This window comes from Bufo bufo, chromosome 9 (genome assembly GCF_905171765.1).
Source record: "Bufo bufo chromosome 9, aBufBuf1.1, whole genome shotgun sequence".
NCBI classification, from domain to species: Eukaryota; Metazoa; Chordata; class Amphibia; order Anura; family Bufonidae; genus Bufo; species Bufo bufo.
In genome coordinates this window covers 131,532,294-131,551,970 of record NC_053397.1, presented here as the reverse complement: position 1 = coordinate 131,551,970, position 19,677 = coordinate 131,532,294, and positions in this window count along the sequence as shown.

Here is a 19,677-nt window from a genome sequence, read left to right as displayed (position 1 = left end):
CTTTGTTTGGATCGACCACCAGAGGACACAGGTAGCTCAGTAATATGTTGCACCAAGCACCACTACACTACACCCCCCCCTGTCACTTATTAACCCCTTATTCACCCTTGATCACCCCTGATCACCCCATATAGACTCCCTATTCACCCCCGTCATTGATTACCCCCCTGTCATTGATCAACCCCCTGTAAAGCTCCATTCAGATGTCCGCATGATTTTTACGGATCCACTGATAGATGGATCGGATCCGCAAAACACATACGGACGTCTGAATGGAGCCTTACAGGGGCGTGATCAATGACTGTGGTGATCACCCCATATAGACTCCCTGATCACCCCCCTGTCATTGATTACACCCCTGTCATTGATCACCCCCCTGTAAAGCTCCATTTAGATGTCCGCATGATTTTTACGGATCCACTGATAGATGGATCCGCAAAACGCATACGGACGTCTAAATGGAGCCTCACAGGGACGTGATCAATGACTGTGGTGATCACCCCATATAGACTCCCTGATCACCCCTCTGTCATTGATTACCCCCCTGTCATTGATCACCCCCCTGAAAAGCTCCATTCAGATGTCCGCATGATTTTTACGGATCCACTGATAGATGGATCGGATCCGCAAAACACATACAGGCGTCTCCCTGGAGCCTTCCAGGGGGGGTGATCACCCCATATAGACTCCCTGATCACCCCCCTGTCATTGATCACCCCCCCTGTCATTGATCACCCCCCTGTCAGGCTGCATTCAGATGTCCGTATGATTTTTACGGATCCACGGATACATGGATCGGATCCGCAAAACACATACGGACATCTGAATGGAGCCTTACAGGGGGGTGATCAATGACAGGGGGGTGATCACCCCATATAGACTCTCTGATCACCCCCCTGTCATTGATCACCCCCCTGTCATTGATCACCCCCCTGTAAGGCTCCATTCAGACATTTTTTTGGCCCAAGTTAGTGGAATTATTATTTTTTTTTCTTACAAAGTCTCATATTCCACTAACTTGTGTCAAAAAATAAAATCTCACATGAACCCACAATACCCCTCACGGAATCCAAATGCGTAAAATTTTTTAGACATTTATATTCCAGACTTCTTCTCACGCTTTAGGGCCCCTAGAATGCCAGGGCAGTATAAATACCCCACATGTGACCCCATTTCGGAAAGAAGACACCCCAATGTCTAAAAATGCCCTCCTAAAAGGAATTTGGGCACCTTTGCGCATCTAGGCTGCAAAAAAGTGTCACACATCTGGTATCGCCGTACTCAGGAGAAGTTGGGGAATGTTTTTTGGGGTGTCATTTTACATATACCCATGCTGGGTGAGAGAAATATCTTGGTCAAATGCCAACTTTGTATAAAAAAATGGTAAAAGTTGTCATTTGCCAAGATATTTCTCTCACCCAGCATGAATATATGTAAAATGACACCCCAAAACACATTCCCCAACTTCTCCTGAATACGGCGATACCACATGTGTGACACTTTTTTGCAGCCTAGGTGGGCAAAGGGGCCCACATTCCAAAGAGCACCTTTAGGATTTCACAGGTCATTTACCTACTTACCACACATTAGGGCCCCTGGAAAATGCCAGGGCAGTATAACTACCCCACAAGTGACCCCATTTTGGAAAGAAGATACCCCAAGGTATTCCGTGAGGGGCATGGCGAGTTCCTAGAATTTTTTATTTTTTGTCACAAGTTAGTGGAAAATGATGATTTTTTTTTTCTTACAAAATCTCATATTCCACTAACTTGTGACAAAAAATAAAAACTTCCATGAACTCACTATGCCCATCAGCGAATACCTTGGGGTGTCTTCTTTCCAAAATGGGGTCACTTGTGGGGTAGTTATACTGCCCTGGCATTCTAGGGGCCCAAATGTGTGGTAAGGAGTTTGAAATCAAATTCTGTAAAAAATGACCTGTGAAATCCGAAAGGTGCTCTTTGGAATATGGGCCCCTTTGCCCACCTAGGCTGCAAAAATGTGTCACACATCTGGTATCTCCGTATTCAGGAGAAGTTGGGGAATGTGTTTTGGGGTGTCATTTTACATATACCCATGCTGGGTGAGAGAAATATCTTGGCAAAAGACAACTTTTACCATTTATTTATACAAAGTTGTCTTTTGCCAAGATATTTCTCTCACCCAGCATGGGTATATGTAAAATGACACCCCAAAACACATTCCCCAACTTCTCCTGAATATTGAGATACCAGATGTGTGACACTTTTTTGCAGCCTAGGTGGGCAAAGGGGCCCACATTCCAACGAGCACCTTTCGGATTTCACTGGCCATTTTTTACAGAATTTGATTTCAAACTCCTTACCACACATTTGGGCCCCTAGAATGCCAGGGCAGTATAACTACCCCACAAGTGACCCCATTTTGGAAAGAAGAGACCCCAAGGTATTCGCTGATGGGCATAGTGAGTTCATGGAAGTTTTTATTTTTTGTCACAAGTTAGTGGAATATGAGACTTTGTAAGAAAAAAAAAATATAAAAAATCATCATTTTCCGCTAACTTGTGGCAAAAAATAAAAAGTTCCATGAACTCACTATGCCCATCAGCGAATACCTTAGGGTGTCTACTTTCCGAAATGGGGTCATTTGTGGGGTGTTTGTACTGTCTGGCCATTGTAGGACCTCAGGTAACATGACAGGTGCTCAGAAAGTCAGAGCTGCTTCAAAAAGCGGAAATTCACATTTTTGTACCATAGTTTGTAAACGCTATAACTTTTACCCAAACCATTTTTTTTTACCCAAACATTTTTTTTTTATCAAAGACATGTAGAACAATAAATTTAGAGCAAAATTTATATATGGATCTCGTTTTTTTTTGCAAAATTTTACAACTGAAAGTGAAAAATGTCATTTTTTTGCCAAAAAATCGTTAAATTTTGATTAATAACAAAAAAAGTAAAAATGTCAGCAGCAATGAAATACCACCAAATGAAAGCTCTATTAGTGAGAAGAAAAGGAGGTAAAATTCATTTGGGTGGTAAGTTGCATGACCGAGCAATAAACGGTGAAAGTAGTGTAGGTCAGAAGTGTAAAAAGTGGCCTGGTCTTTCAGGGTGTTAGCCATGGGGGCTGAGGTGGTTAAAGGGGCAGGTGCTGTAAAGGTCACTCTTATGGAGGAAACTGTCAATATCTTTTTACGACACATGGAAATATAAAATGAATAGATGAAATAGGACCCGTGCGAAGTCGGGTCCTTCTGCTAGTCTCTTATATATATTTAAAAATGAGTTTCTACCTGTCTGTCTGTCTAAATGTTCTTTATGCACGACCAAATGACTGCACAGTTCTTCACGAAATTTGGCACACAGGTACATCAGGTGTCCGGGAAGGTTTCCGAATTGGTCTCAGCTCTCTAGGATGTACCGTTCCTGAGATATTCCCAAAAAATTACTTGCATTAGCCAATAGAAACCAGCAAGCCTTTCACTTAAATATGAACTGCTATTTACACGGTCACATGTCCATTATTAGCCAATAGAAGCTCGCAGGTCCTACTTCAGGTTGCCATAACAACTGATCACAGGTTTTAGCAGTTTGCAGGTCCTTAAATATTCAGTCATATGACGTATGATGGCACAACTACACTACTACATGCATGGGGGCAGGGGCCACTATTAAACGGATGGGTGTTGTGGAGTTCACTGTTAAAAGGGTGGGCACTGTGGAGGTCACTGTTAAAGGGGCGGCCACTGTGAAGGTCATTGTTAAAGGGGTAGTCAATTGTAAGGAGCGGGCACTGGGGAGGTCACTGTTAAAGGGGTGAGCAATGTAGAAGTCACTGTTAAAGGGGCGGCCACTATGAAGGTCACTGTTAAAGGGGTGGTCAATATTAAAAGGGCAGGCACTGTGGAGGTCACTTAAAAGGGGCGGGCACTGTGGAGGTCACTGTTAAAGGAGCGGGCACTGTGGAGGTCACTATTAAAGGGGCGGGCACTATGAAGGTCACTATTAAAGGGGCGGGCACTGTGGAGGTCACTATTAAAGGGGCGGGCGCTGTGGAGTTTGCTGTTAAAGGGGCAGGCACTGTGAAGGTCACTGTTAAAGGGGTGGTCAATGTTAAAGGGGTGAGCACTGTGGAGGTCACTGTTAAAGGGGCAGGTACTGTGGAGGTAGCTGTTAAAAGGGCGGGCACTGTGGAGGTCACAGTTAAAGGGGTGAGCACTATTAAAGGGACGGGCAATGTGGAGGTTACTGTTAAAAGGGCGGGCACTGTGAAAGTCACAGTTAAAGGGGAGGGTACTGTGGAGGCCACTGTGGAGGTCACTGTTAAAGGGGCGGTCAATGTTAACCCATTAAGGACCGGGCTCATTTTCACCTTAAGGACCAGGCCATTTTTTGCAAATCTGACCAGTGTCACTTTGTGTGAATAACTTTGAAATGCTTTTACTTATCCATGCCATTCTGAGATAGTTTTTTCGTCACATATTGTACTTTATGACACTGGTAAAATGGTGTCAAAAAAAATTATTTTTATTTATAAAAAAAATTCTAATTTACAAATAATTTTGAAAAATTATAAATGAGCGACTGGCACTCACTATGTGGGTCACAACAACAGCATTTATTAACCATAAAATAGCAGGAATTACAGCATAATATTAAAATGTCTCTATTTCTACAAGAGTTGTTACATAAAATATCCCCCTAAAAAAGTATAAAAACAATAAAATAAACAATCCACTGGTATATAAGCCCTATGTGTCAAACGAGGCCTATCCTAATGACTGAATAAAGTTCCAATGGTCCGCTTGTAAGGTTTGCGGGTTTGTAACAATGTCCCTTTAAATCAAGGCGATGTGCATCCGGGTAATGATTTCTATCATAAAGTCTGTATATTCGAGTCTCAATGTCCACAGAATGTAGCGTCAGGTACCTCTTTCACAATAGCTCAATTATATTTGGTGGTCAATGCTGTGGAGAGATGTCGCTTACCGGTATATCCAATTGTCCGGCACTCTCGTTCCCCAGCTTTCCACACCACGCTGCTGCACTCGCTTCTGGCGTCCTCGCTCTCTGCTGTGTATCACGTGTTCTTCCAGAGATATTGCGGGACTTGGTAACTCTGTTCCGGTATTCAAATGCGGTTGTGCTCGCAGCAAAAAGAGAAAAAATGGAGCGCTCCAAATTTGAAAGATGGTTTAGATGATCTTGATCATATCCGGATTAATAATCTGGACAGGGATTAAACGCCAAACGCGTTTTGGGGACTTCACTCCCCTTCCTCAGTGGCTTCCTTGAGCCACTGAGGAAGGGGAGTGAAGTCCCCGAAACTCGTTTGACGTTTAATCCCTGTCCAGATTATTAATCCGGATATGATCAAGATCATCTAAACCATCTTTCAAATTTGGAGCGCTCCATTTTTTCTCTTTTTGCTGCGAGCACAACCGCATTTGAATTCTTGTACAGTCACTCTGAATTGAGAAAGCCCGTTGGAAGAACTAGTGAAACGTTTTCAAGAAATCTACAGTAAGTCCAGTTGCCTTGATTTATTCTTTACAGATATACCATGACCTGGATAAATGAGAACCTTCACAGACATACGGTTTTTGGAAGGCAGATTTTGCTGGACTGTTTTTTTGACACCATGTCCCATTTGAAACCCCCCTAGAGTAGAAACTCCAAAAAAGTGACCCCATTTACTTCATTCACTTAAATCCGAACTGCCATTTACACGGTCACATGTCCCTTATTAGCCAATAGAAGCTTGCAGGTCCTACTCCAGGTTGCCATAACAACTGATCACAGGTTTTAGCAGTTCGCAGGTCCTTAAATATTCAGTCATATGACGTATGATGGCACAACTACACTGCTACATGCATGGGGGGCGGGGCCACTATTAAACGGACGGGCGATGTGGAGTCCACTGTTAAAGGGGCAGGCACTGCAGAGTTCACTGTTAAAGGGGGTGGTACTGTGGAGGTCACTGTTAAAGGGGCGGCCACTATGAAGGTCATTGTTAAAGGGGCTGGCGCTGTGGAGGTCACTGTTAAAGGGGTGGTCAATGTTAAAGGGGCTGGCACTGTGGAGGTCACTGTTAAAGGAGCAGGTACTGTGGAGGTCACTGTTAAAGGGACGGGCACTGTGGAGGTCACTGTTAAAGGGGCAGGCACTGTGGAGGTCATTGTGAAAGGGGCGAACACTCTGGAGGTCACTATTAAAGGGGCGGGCACTGTGGAGGTCACTGTTAAAGGGGCAGGCACTGTGGAGGTCACTGTTAAAGGGGCAGGTACTGTGTAGGTCACTGTTAAAGGGGCGTGCACTGTGGAGGTCACTGTTAAAGGGGAGAGAACTGTGGAGATCACTGTTAAAAGGGTGGGCATTATTAAAGGGACTGGCACTGTGGAGTTCACTGTTAAAGGGGTGGTCAATGTTAAAGGGTCGGGCACTGTGGAGGTCACTTAAAGGGGCAGGTACTGTGGAGGTCACTGTTAAAGGGGCGGGCACTGTGAAAGTCACAGTTAAAGGGGAGGGTACTGTGAAGGTCACTGTTAAAGCGGCGGGCACTGTGGAGGTCACTGTTAAAGGGGCAGGCACTGTGGAGGTCATTGTGAAAGGGGCGAACACTCTGGAGGTCACTGTTAAAGGGGCGGGCACTGTGAAAGTCAGTTAAAGGGGAGGGTACTGTGAAGGTCACTGTTAAAGTGATGGCACTGTGGAGGTCACTGTTAAAGTGACGGGCACTGTGGAGGTCACTGTTAAAGGGGCAGGCACTGTGGAGGTGACTGTTAAAGGGGAGAGCACTGTGGAGGTCACTGTTAAAGGGGTGGGCACTATTAAAGGGATGGGCACTGTGGAGTTTACTGTTAAAGGGGTGGTCAATGTTAAAGGGGTGTGCACTGTGGAGGTCACTGTTAAAGGGGCGGGCACTGTGGATGTCACTGTTAAAGGGGCGGACACTGTGGAGGTCACTGTAATGGGGGAAACTGTTGATATCTTTTTACGACACACGTAAATATAAAATGAAATAGATTAATTATACCCGTGCGAAGCCGGGTCCTTCTTCAGTATATATATATAAAAATGAATTTCTACTTGTTGTCTGTTCTTTATGCACGGCCAAACGACTGGACCAATCTGCACCAAATTTGGCACATGGGTACATTAGGTGTCCGGGAAAGTTTTAGACTGGCCTCAGCTCTCTAGGACGTAACATTCCTGAGATATAAAAAAAATTATTAGCCAATAGGAGGAAAAAAAAGAGACAATGCAGCAGCACCCTGCAAATCAGATAAAGTACAATAATGCCAAAAATTATAGTGTTAATGCTACACTTATTTATAAAGTGAGATGCTTGGCCAATGCATTTTGTACAAAACCATCTGAGCCCGTCTGCCGAACGTCAAGGCGATCTCTGTTAGACGGGTCCTAACACTAAATACTACCTGTTATGCGCCATAATGGCCGAGATAAAGTTCAGGGAGTGTTGGATCCACATGCATGCTGGATCCACTCTGCTTTTTACCATTTCTGGTGCCATAACGGCTTCCATTACAAGGGATGCAGGTACCAACATGCATGCCGAGCCCACTCTATTCCTTTCCTTGTGCCAGACAGCTTCCAATGAATGTAGTGAGAGCAGGCAACAGCAGGCAATGGATTGGCCAAGCATCTCACTTTATAAATAAGCGTAGCATTTGCACTATAATTTTTGGCATTATTGTACTTTATCTGATTTGCAGGGTGCTGCTGCATTGTCTCTTTTTTTCCTCTAGGTCTTTGCCATGGCGGCGTGCACCTGCGCACTGGGAGGTGCTGACTAACCCCCTTTTTTTTGCAGATTAACCAATAGGAGGTCACAGCTTCACTCACATTCTAACTGCAATCACATGACCCTTATTATCCAATAGAAACTTGTAGGTCCTTCAGTCTTGACATACACAGTTACACCAGGTTTCCATAACAACTCAGTCATTTTTCTTCACTGTTATAGGTTACTGTTAGGGGGCAAGGTGCTGTGGAGGTCTTATATTTCTTATATTATTATTCTACCCCAGAGTTTTTTTTTACTTTGCATTTTTGTTTTGCACTCCCTGTCTTTCCAAACTTTTTTATTTTTCTGTTCACATAACCGAATGAGGGCTTGTTTTTCTTGCAGGAAACGTTGTCCTTTCCAATGCCACCATTTAATATTGCATAGAATGTAGTGGGAAGTGGGGAAAAAAATTCCAAAGGTGGTGGTCACTGTTAAGGGGGCGGGCCATTTTGCATGTCACAAGGTGCTATAGATGTCACATTTTAAGGGGGCAGGGTGTTGTGGAAGTCTTATATTAAGCGGATGGGGTTCTGTGGAGGTCTTATATGAGGTGGCGTGGTGCAGTGGGGGGGGGGTCAATGTTAAAGAGGAGGCACTGCACTGTGCAGTTCAATGTTAAGGAGTAGATCGCTGTTGAGGGTCACTGTAAAGATTGCTGGCCACTGTGAAGGTCAGTGTTAAGGAAGCAGGGGTATTGAGGAGGTCACAGTTAAGGGGACAGGGTTTAGTTAAGGTCACTGTTAAGGGGGTGATGTACTTTGGTGGGGGTGAGGTGCTGTGGATGCAATTGTTAAGGTGGCAGGCCTCCGTGGATGTCACCGTTATGGGGCAGGGTGCTGTGAAGGGTCAGTGTTCAGGTGACGGGCCTCGGTGGAGAACACTTATGGGGGCGGGGGTTGTGAAGGTCACAGTTAACGCGGCAGGGCACTGTGGAGGTCACTGTTATGGGGAACACTGTGGATATTTAGTAACCTCACACACAAACATTGTTAAATTAAATAGTTGAAGATTTAAAAAAAAAAATTGTAGCTAAAATGTTCTCTAGATAAGCAGTGCATTGTACATGAATAGAGATGGGCTTGCGGTTCGCCCAGTGGTCGGTTCGCGGCGAACTTTGCTCGTTCGCTGAACATGCGAACATATGGCGATATTCGCGCCCGCCATATTCTTTTACATTGTGAAGAACTTTAACCCATGACACATCCATCAGGTGGTACAGGACAGCCAATTAAGACATTTCAGTACATGGACCTTATAAATAGACCTGATTTGGCTGCCATTTTACATTCTGTCTTTTGTCAGTGTAGGGAAAGGTTGCTGTGTGGAGCAGGGACAGACTGTTAGAGTGTTAGTGACAAGTCTCTAGCTAATAGGTCCACAAAAGTCCTTTTAAGGACTGGTATAGGTGTACTATTGTTTGGTGTGCAGTATATAGGGGTGAAAAACACTTATAATATACTTTTCTAATATAGAAAGCATATTATAGTGGATTTGTATAGTGCAGCATTGTGATCGGTTCTGCAGCGATACTACAACTACAAAGAGTGACAAACGCAATTAGAAAAAAGTATTATAACTGGTGTGATAGATCAGTGGCCCCCCAAAACGACATATTGAAGCGGGGTGTTATATAAGAATATACTTTTCAAATAGTGTATTTTGGTACTGCAGAAATGTATCCGCTTTCACTGCGTTACCTCTGCTACACACAGTGAGAAAAATTAAAGGAATTTTTTTTTTATAACTCATGTGATAGACCAGTGGCCCCCAAAACCACATATTGAAGCGGGGTATTATATAAGAATATACTTTTCAAATAGTGTATTTGGGTACTGCAGAAATGTATCCGCTTTCACTGCGTTACCTCTGCTACACACAGTGAGATAATTTAAAGGAAAACATTTTTTATAACTGGTGTGATTATAGACCACTGGCCCCCAAAACCACATATTGAAGCAGGGTTTTATATAAGAATATACTTTTCAAATAGTGTATTTGGGTACTGCAGAAATTTATCCGCAATTTTTTTATTTTTTATAACTGGTGTGATAGACTAGTGGCCCCCAAAACGACATATTGAAGCGGGGTGTTATATACTTTCTTCCACATACACTGCACTTCTCTAGAGACTTATGTCACCGGGTCATTTAACCACCTCCCGACCGCCTAACGCAGGATTGCGTCCTGCGGGCGGCCGGGTTATTCCTCCTGGACGCATCGGCGCGTCCTCTCGCACACAGGAGCGCGCGTTCACAGGATCGGGAGGTAAACGAACTGATCTACAGCCTGCCAGTGGCGATCATTCGCTGGCAGGCTGTAGATGCGATTTTTTTAACCCCTGAAGGGTATATCAGACGCTGTTTTGTTAACAGCGTCTGATATACCTGCTACCTGGTCCTCTGGTGGTCCCTTTTGCTTTGATCGACCACCAGAGGACACAGGCAGCTCTGTAAAGTAGCACCAATCACCACACTACACTACACTCCCCCTGTCACTTATTAAGCCCTTATTAACCCCTGATCACCCCCCTGTCATTGATCACCCCCCTGTAAGGCTCCATTCAGACGTCTGTATGTGTTTTGCGGATCCGTAAACACGGACACCGGCAATGTGCTTTCCGCATTTTGCGGATCCGCACATTGACAGAACTATATAGAAAATGCCTTTTCTTGTCCGCAATTGCGGACAAGAATAGGACATTTTCTATAGGCTCTACAAAAAACGCAGTGTTCGCCCGATCAGGCCTGATCTTGTGCGCACACTTGCGTTCAGTCCGCCCCACCGCAGTGACAGAATTAATTTTTTTATGATCACTGCAAAAACACCGTAAAATTGCTGCGGCGCTATAAGGATTACTTTTGAGGGGCATGGCATTTTGGGCGGGGCTAAATTGTGAGCAACCCTGTAAAGCCTAAAGGTACTCGTTGGACTTTCGGCCCATTTGCGCACCTAGGCTGCAAAAAAGTGTCACACATGTGGTATCGCCGTACTCAGGAGAAGTAGGGCAATGTGTTTTGGGGTGTATTTTTACATATACCCATGCTGGGTGAGAGAAATATCTCTGTAAAATGACAACTTTGTATAAAAAAATGGGAAAAGTTGTCTTTTACAGAGATATTTCTCTCACCCAGCATGGGTATATGTAAAAATACACCCCAAAACACATTGCCCTACTTCTCCTGAGTATGGCGATACCACACGTGTGACACTTTTTTGCAGCCTAGGTGCGCAAAGGGGCCCAAATTCCAATGAGAATCTTTACGATTTCACAGGGCATTTTTTACGCATTTGGATTCCAAACTACTTCTCACGCTTTAGGTCCCCTAAAATGCCAGGGCAGTATAAATACCCCACAAGTGACCCCATTTTGGAAAGAAGACACCCCAAGGTATTTTTTGAGGGGTATGGTGAGTTCATGTAAAATTTAATTTTTTGTCACAAGTTAGTGGAATGAGAGACTTTGTAAGAAAAAAATAATAATAATAATAGTAATCATTTTCCGCTAACTTGTGACAAAAAATAAAAACTTCCATGAACTCACTATGCCTTAGGGTGTCTACTTTCCGAAATGGGGTCATTTGTGGGGTGTTTCTACTGTCTGGGCATTGTAGAACCTCAGGAAACATGACAGGTGCTCAGAAAGTCAGAGCTGCTTCAAAATGCGGAAATTCACATTTTGTACCATAGTTTGTAAACGCTATAACTTTTGCGCAAACCAATAAATATACACTTATTGCATTTTTTTTTATCAAAGACATGTAGAACAATAAATTTATAGAAAAATTTATATAGAAATGTAGTTTTGTTTGAAAAATTTTACAACAGAAAGTGAAAAATGTCTTTTTTTTTTGCAAACATTTCGGTCAATTTCAATTAATAACAAAAAAAGTTAAAATTTCAGCAGCAATGAAATACCACCAATCGAAAGCTCTATTAGTGAGAAGAAAAGGAGGTAAAATTCATTTGGGTGGTAAGTTGTATGACCGAGCAATAAACCGTGAAAGTAGTGTAGTGCAGAATTGTAAAAAGTGGTCTGGTCATTAAGGGGGTTTAAGCTAGGGGGGCTGAAGTGGTTAAAAAATGACAGGCAGAGGAAGAGGCAGGGCCTTCCACAGGGGTGGTACGGGTAGAGCAGTAGCACCAGGCTGGGTCCAAAGTGGGAAGTTGCAGAAGTTGCGTTTGATTACGTCAAAGGACGCACCAGACTTGGTTGAGTGGCTCACTCAGCCTTCCTCTTCTGCACCCTCCTCATCCTCTCTATCTGCACCCTCTTCACTCTCTGCTGTGTGCACCCCCAAAGACACCAACACTACCATATACCCTCCGCTTGAGTCACAGGAATTATTTTCCGATCCATCACAAGACATTTTCGTTGCGCAGCCATTCTTGGCATCGGATCAGAAAGAGGAGGTAGCAACAGCCGCCACTCAGCAGTCTGACGACAGTACCCAGATCAGCCCAAGGAGGTTGGTCCCCGCTGTTGCTGCCTACTCCGAGATCTCTAATGTTAGTGGCGGGGAAGGTGACGTTGATGATGACGTGTCTATGGATGTAACGTGGGTGCCCACAAGAGAGGAAGAGGAGGGGAGTTCAGAGGGAGAGATGGATTAGCAGATAGGGAGGAGAAGCAGGCTGAACTTACATTGCACAGGATGGACAAACCAGACTGCTAATGTATCAGGAGCGCGCCATCAACCATGTATGGTCACATCTGGCGCTCCCAGGACGCCCGCACATGGATCCGCATTCATCCATGTTCTTTTTTTTTTTTAATCAGATAAATTTTTATTAACAGTTTTTTGTCTTTCTCAAGCATTAATAAAACATTGTTCACAAATGATGGGCATATACAATATCAGTCATATATAGTAAGTACAATACGCACCATATGATTACAAAAGACATGGCATATATCTATGCATAGAATCAGATGGAATATACAATTTTAACATTAACCCGTAACCACCCATCAACAAGTAACCCTACAATCCCACCCCCCACCCAGACCCCTCAAGAGCAGGACACAATCATGGTGGTTTCTCTTAAGCTCCACATTCCTGGAGCGCCGGCACCGTACTAATAACTCTTATATTAACATTCAGCATCAATTCCCAGTCACCTATATATCCATACTGTATTATTATGCAACTCATGCACCATACCCTGTTTACATGTAGAACAGTCTTCAGCAATTACCAGCATATATACATCATAAACATCACTAGCTGTGGGTTACCTCTCCCTTTTACCACCCTCAGACTCACACCTCAGGTTTACATACAACCCCCTCCAGTAACATACTCAACGAGCACTCAGTAGGCTTCTTGTAAGCGCTAACCAGGGGCTACAACATCCAGAGTTATCAATCCAACTACCCCATATTGCCTCAAATTTAGACAGACATTTCCTTTTTTGATAAACCCCCCTCTCAAGGCGAACCACTACATTTAATCTGGCTATGTATTCCGAGATAAGTGGGAGCACTGTCTGGATCCATTTTGCCGCTAAAGTTTTCCTCGCCTGATACAACATTCTCTCTATCCCAGTAGCTATCACAGATTGTATATTATCTTCTGGCAGTAATCCTAAAATGCAAGTTTTGGGGTCTAGCTTAAACTTGGTGCTATATACCTTATTTATAAGATGTAACACTGCCTTCCAGTAAGATGTCAATGAGGGGCACGACCACATCATATGTAGTAGATCAGCTTCAGCACTTCCACATTTCGGACAATTTGGACTATCTCTGTAACCTATTTTATGTAAAAACACAGGAGTCTTATATACTCTATGTATTAAGTACAAATGGGAAAGACGTGCAGCTTCACTAAGAGATAATGTAGGGGTAAGTTCTATTGCCTCTGACTATTGTTCATCCGTGAGCTCACCTAGATCCCTTTCCCATTGATGTCTGCTTTTCAATGGGTGTCCTTTAAGAAAATCCTCCAATAAATTCTGATACACTACAGAGATTGCTCCTTTTACTGATCCAGCAGCTACCACTGTGCTCAGTGTATGATTAGATGCAACCACTATCGGAGCTATTTTGGATTGAGCATCCAATGCATGTCTGAGTTGCAAGTACCTATAGAATTGTGAAGAGGGTAACCCAAATTCAGAACATAATTGCTGATATTGTTTTAGAATCCCACCCGAATAGATATGACCTAAGTTCCATATTCCTTTATCATTCCACCTAGAGAATCCACTCAGGCCCTCCAATTCATGGAGCGCCGGATTGTTCCAAATAGGCGAGATATTGGTTAATCCCACTATCCCTAAAATATTTCTAGCCTTATTCCATACCTTCTTCATGAGCATCAATATTGGGATACGTCCTACTTCCCCCTTCACATCTCCTTCAATAGCTGCCAGCGGGGGGGATTTGTTTGACACCCATCTCATCAGACGACCACTTTTTCCACCTGAGTCACCTATCACCCCCCATCCCTTGAAGTGTTGCAATTGGGCCGACAGGAAATACAACATAGGATTAGGTAGGGCAAGACCTCCTGCATACTTATTCCTCTGCAGTATTTCATATTTTATTCTACCCCTATTGTTTTTCCATATAAAGAAACAAAATAGCTGTTGTATTTTATGGAAATAGTGCACAGGAATCCATACGGGGGAATTGTGCAGAATATAAAGCAACTGAGGCATGAATATCATTTTTAGCAGATTACCTCTACCTATTAATGATAGAGGCAATTTATGCCATACAGCAATTTTACTTTTAAATTTCTCTATCAAGGTAGGAGGTTATTAGTAATAAAATCTACAGGGTTCATTGACACTATCACTCCTAGGTACTTAAAGGAGTGTACCACCTTAAGCTCAGAGAAAACAGCCGAACGAGACGGTATCTGAGAAGATACTGGGAGAATCACCGACTTATCCCAATTTATGAGAAGTCCAGACTGGTCACCAAATTCAGAAACCATAGATATTATAGAATCCATGGATCTCTCTAGGTCACTTACATAAATCAACATATCATCTGCGTATAACGACACGCGTTCCTCAGTAACACCCCTCAATAGTCCTCCCATCAAAGGTGTAGAACGCAAAAGACATGCCAATGGTTTAATTGCTATTGCAAATAATAAAGGAGACACCATTTGTCTCGTCCCTCTCTCCAGAGCAATTGCTGGTGAAAGATGACCATTCACCCTGATCCTAGCCCTAGGCTCACAGTATAGAAGCTTGACCCATTTCAAAAAACCAGCACCAAAGCCCATCTTAGTCATGACCGCCCATGAATATTTCCACTCAACACTGTCAAAAGCTTTGGCAGCATCAAGAGACATTACCGCAGCTCTATTATCCTGTACATCCCTTCCTTCTATTTGGAGATTTAAGAACAGTCGTCTAAGATTCAAAGCCGTGGATTTGCCAGGCATGAAGCCAGATTGATCATCATGAATAATGGTTTGAATGACTCTGTTTAATCGATTGGCCAGGACTTTAGCTAAAAGTTTTACATCCACTGTCAGGAGAGAAATGGGCCTATATGAATCCACCAGTGAGGGGTCTTTGCTTGGCTTAGGTATCACTACAACTATCGCCTCCCTCATGGAACAGGGTAATCTACCATTACTGTAAGCATCTTTAACCACCTCAGCCCCCAGTGCTTAAACACCCTGAAAGACCAGGCCACTTTTTACACTTCTGACCTACACTACTTTCACCGTTTATTGCTCGGTCATGCAACTTACCACCCAAATGAATTTTACCTCCTTTTCTTCTCACTAATAGAGCTTTCATTTGGTGGTATTTCATTGCTGCTGACATTTTTACTTTTTTTGTTGTTAATCGAAATTTAACGATTTTTTTGCAAAAAAATGACATTTTTCACTTTCAGTTGTAAAATTTTGCAAAAAAAACGACATCCATATATAAATTTTGCTCTTAATTTATTGTTCTACATGTCTTTGATAAAAAAAAATGTTTGGGTAAAAAAAAAATGGTTTGGGTAAAAGTTATAGCGTTTACAAACTATGGTACAAAAATGTGAATTTCCGCTTTTTGAAGCAGCTCTGACTTTCTGAGCACCTGTCATGTTTCCTGAGGTTCTACAATGGCCAGACAGTACAAACACGCCACAAATGACCCCATTTCGGAAAGTACACACCCTAAGGTATTTGCTGATGGGCATAGTGAGTTCATAGAACTTTTTATTTTTTGTCACAAGTTAGCGGAAAATGATTATTTTTTTTTTTTTTTTCTGACAAAGTCTCATATTCCACTAACTTGTGACAAAAAATAAAAACTTCTATGAACTCACTATGCCCATCACGAAATACCTTGGGGTCTCTTCTTTCCAAAATGGGGTCACTTGTGGGGTGGTTATACTGCCCTGGCATTCTAGGGGCCCAAATGTGTGGTAAGGAGTTTGAAATCAAATTCTGTAAAAAATGACCTGTGAAATCCGAAAGGTGCTCTTTGGAATATGGGCCCCTTTGCCCACCTAGGCTGCAAAAAAGTGTCACACATCTGGTATCTCCGTACTCAGGAGAAGGTGGGGAATGTGTTTTGGGGTGTCATTTTATATATACCCATGCTGGGTGAGAGAAATATCTTGGTCAAATGCCAACTTTGTATAAAAAAATGGGAAAAGTTGTCTTTTGCCAAGATATTTATCTCACCCAGCATGGGTATATGTAAAAAGACACCCCAAAACACATTCCTCAATTTCTCCTGAATACAGAGATACCAGATGTGTGACACTTTTTTGCAGCCTAGGTGGGCAAAGGGGCCCATATTCCAAAGAGCACCTTTCGGATTTCACAGGTCATTTTTTACAGAATTTGATTTCAAACTCCTTACCACACATTTGGGCCCCTAGAATGCCAGGGCAGTATAACTACCCCACAAGTGACCCCATTTTGGAAAGAAGAGACCCCAAGGTATTCGCTGATGGGCATAGTGAGTTCATAGAACTTTTTATTTTTTGTCACAAGTTAGTGGAATATGAGACTTTGTAAGAAAAAAAAAAAGAAATCATCATTTTCCGCTAACTTGTGACAAAAAATAAAAAGTTCTATGAACTCACTATGCCCATCAGCGAATACCTTAGGGTGTGTACTTTCCGAAATGGGGTCATTTGTGGGGTGTTTGTACTGTCTGGGCATTGTAGAACCTCAGGAAACATGACAGGTGCTCAGAAAGTCAGAGCTGCTTCAAAAAGCGGAAATTCACATCGCCATGCCCCTCACGGAATACCTTGGGGTGTCTTCTTTCCAAAATGGGGTCACTTGTGGGGTAGTTATACTGCCCTGGCATTTTCCAGGGGCCCTAATGTGTGGTAAGTAGGTAAATGACCTGTGAAATCCTAAAGGTGCTCTTTGGAATATGGGCCCCTTTGCCCACCTAGGCTGCAAAAAAGTGTCACACATGTGGTATCGCCGTATTCAGGAGAAGTTGGGGAATGTGTTTTGGGGTGTCATTTTACATATACCCTTGCTGGGTGAGAGAAATATCTTGACAAAAGACAACTTTTCCCATTTTTTTATACAAAGTTGGCATTTGACCAAGATATTTCTCTCACCCAGCATGGGTATATGTAAAATGACACCCCATAACACATTCCCCAACTTCTCCTGAGTACGGCGATACCAGATGTGTGACACTTTTTTGCAGCCTAGATGCGCAAAGGTGCCCAAATTCCTTTTAGGAGGGCATTTTTAGACATTTGGATACCAGACTTCTTCTCACGCTTTGGGGCCCCTAGAATGCCAGGGCAGTATAAATACCCCACATGTGACCCCATTTTGGAAAGAAGACACCCCAAGGTATTCAATGAGGGGCATGGCGAGTTCATAGAAATTTTTTTTTTTTGGCACAAGTTAGCGGAAATTGATATTTTTGATTATTTTCTCACAAAGTCTCCCGTTCCGCTAACTTGGGACAAAAATTTCAATCTTTCATGGACTCAATATGCCCCTCACGGAATACCTGGGGGTGTCTTCTTTCCGAAATGGGGTCACATGTGGGGTATTTATACTGCCCTGGCATTCTAGGGGCCCTAAAGCGTGAGAAGAAGTCTGGAATATAAATGTCTAAAAAATTTTACGCATTTGGATTCCGTGAGGGGTATGGTGAGTTCATGTGAGATTTTATTTTTTGACACAAGTTAGTGGAATATGAGACTTTGTAAGAAAAAAATAAAATAATTCCGCTAACTTGGGCCAAAAAAATGTCTGAATGAAGCCTTACAGAGGGGTGATCAATGACAGGGGGGTGATCAATGACAGGGGTGTGATCAATGACAGGGGGGTGATCAATGACAGGGGGGTGATCAGGGAGTCTATATGGGGTGATAACCACAGTCATTGATCACGCCCGTGTAAGGCTTCATTCAGACGTCCGGATGCGTTTTGCGGATCCGATCCATCTATCAGTGCATCCGTAAAAATCATGCGGACATCTGAATGGAGCTTTACAGGGGGGTAATCAATGACAGGGGGGTGATCAGGGAGTCTATATGGGGTGATCACCACAGTCATTGATCATGCCCCTGTAAGGCTTCATTCAGACGTCCGGATGCGTTTTGCGGATCCGATCCATCTATCAGTGGATCCGTAAAAATCATGAGGACGTCTGAATGGAGCTTTACAGGGGGGTAATCAATGACAGGGGGGGGATCAGGGAGTCTATATGGGGTGATCACCACAGTCATTGATCACGCCCCTGTAAGGCTTCATTCAGACGTCCGGATGCGTTTTGCGGATCCGATCCATCTATCAGTGCATCCGTAAAAATCATGCGGACATCTGAATGGAGCTTTACAGGGGGTTGATCAATGACAGGGGTGTAATCAATGACAGGGGGGTGATCACCACAGTCATTGATCACGCCCCAGTAAGGCTTCATTCAGACGTCCGTATGCGTTTTGCGGATCCGATCCATCTATCAGTGCATCCGTAAAAATCATGCGGACATCTGAATGGAGCTTTACAGGGGGGTAATCAATGACAGGGGGGTGATCAGGGAGTCTATATGGGGTGATCACCACAGTCATTGATCATGCCCCTGTAAGGCTTCATTCAGACGTCCGGATGCGTTTTGCGGATCCGATCCATCTATCAGTGCATCCGTAAAAATCATGCGGACATCTGAATGGAGCTTTACAGGGGGGTAATCAATGACAGGGGGGTGATCAGGGAGTCTATATGGGGTGATCACCACAGTCATTGATCATGCCCCTGTAAGGCTTCATTCAGACGTCCGGATGCGTTTTGCGGATCCGATCCATCTATCAGTGGATCCGTAAAAATCATGAGTACGTCTGAATGGAGCTTTACAGGGGGGTAATCAATGACAGGGGGGTAATCAGGGAGTCTATATGGGGTGATCACCACAGTCATTGATCACGCCCCTGTATGGCTTCATTCAGACGTCCGGATGCGTTTTGCGGATCCGATCCATCTATCAGTGCATCCGTAAAAATCATGCGGACATCTGAATGGAGCATTACAGGGGGTTGATCAATGACAGGGGTGTAATCAATGACAGGGGGGTGATCAGGGAGTCTATATGGGGTGATCACCACAGTCATTGATCACGCCCCTGTAAGGCTTAATTCAGACGTCCGTATGCGTTTTGCGGATCCGATCCATCTATCAGTGCATCTGTAAAAATCATGCGGACATCTGAATGGAGCTTTACAGGGGGGTGATCAATGACAGGGGTGTAGTCAATGACAGGGGGGTGATCAGGGAGTCTATATGGGGTGATCACCACAGTCATTGATCACGCCCCTGTAAGGCTTCATTCAGACGTCCGGATGCGTTTTGCGGATCCGATCCATCTATCAGTGCATCTGTAAAAATCATGCGGACATCTGAATGGAGCTTTACAGGGGGGTAATCAATGACAGGGGGG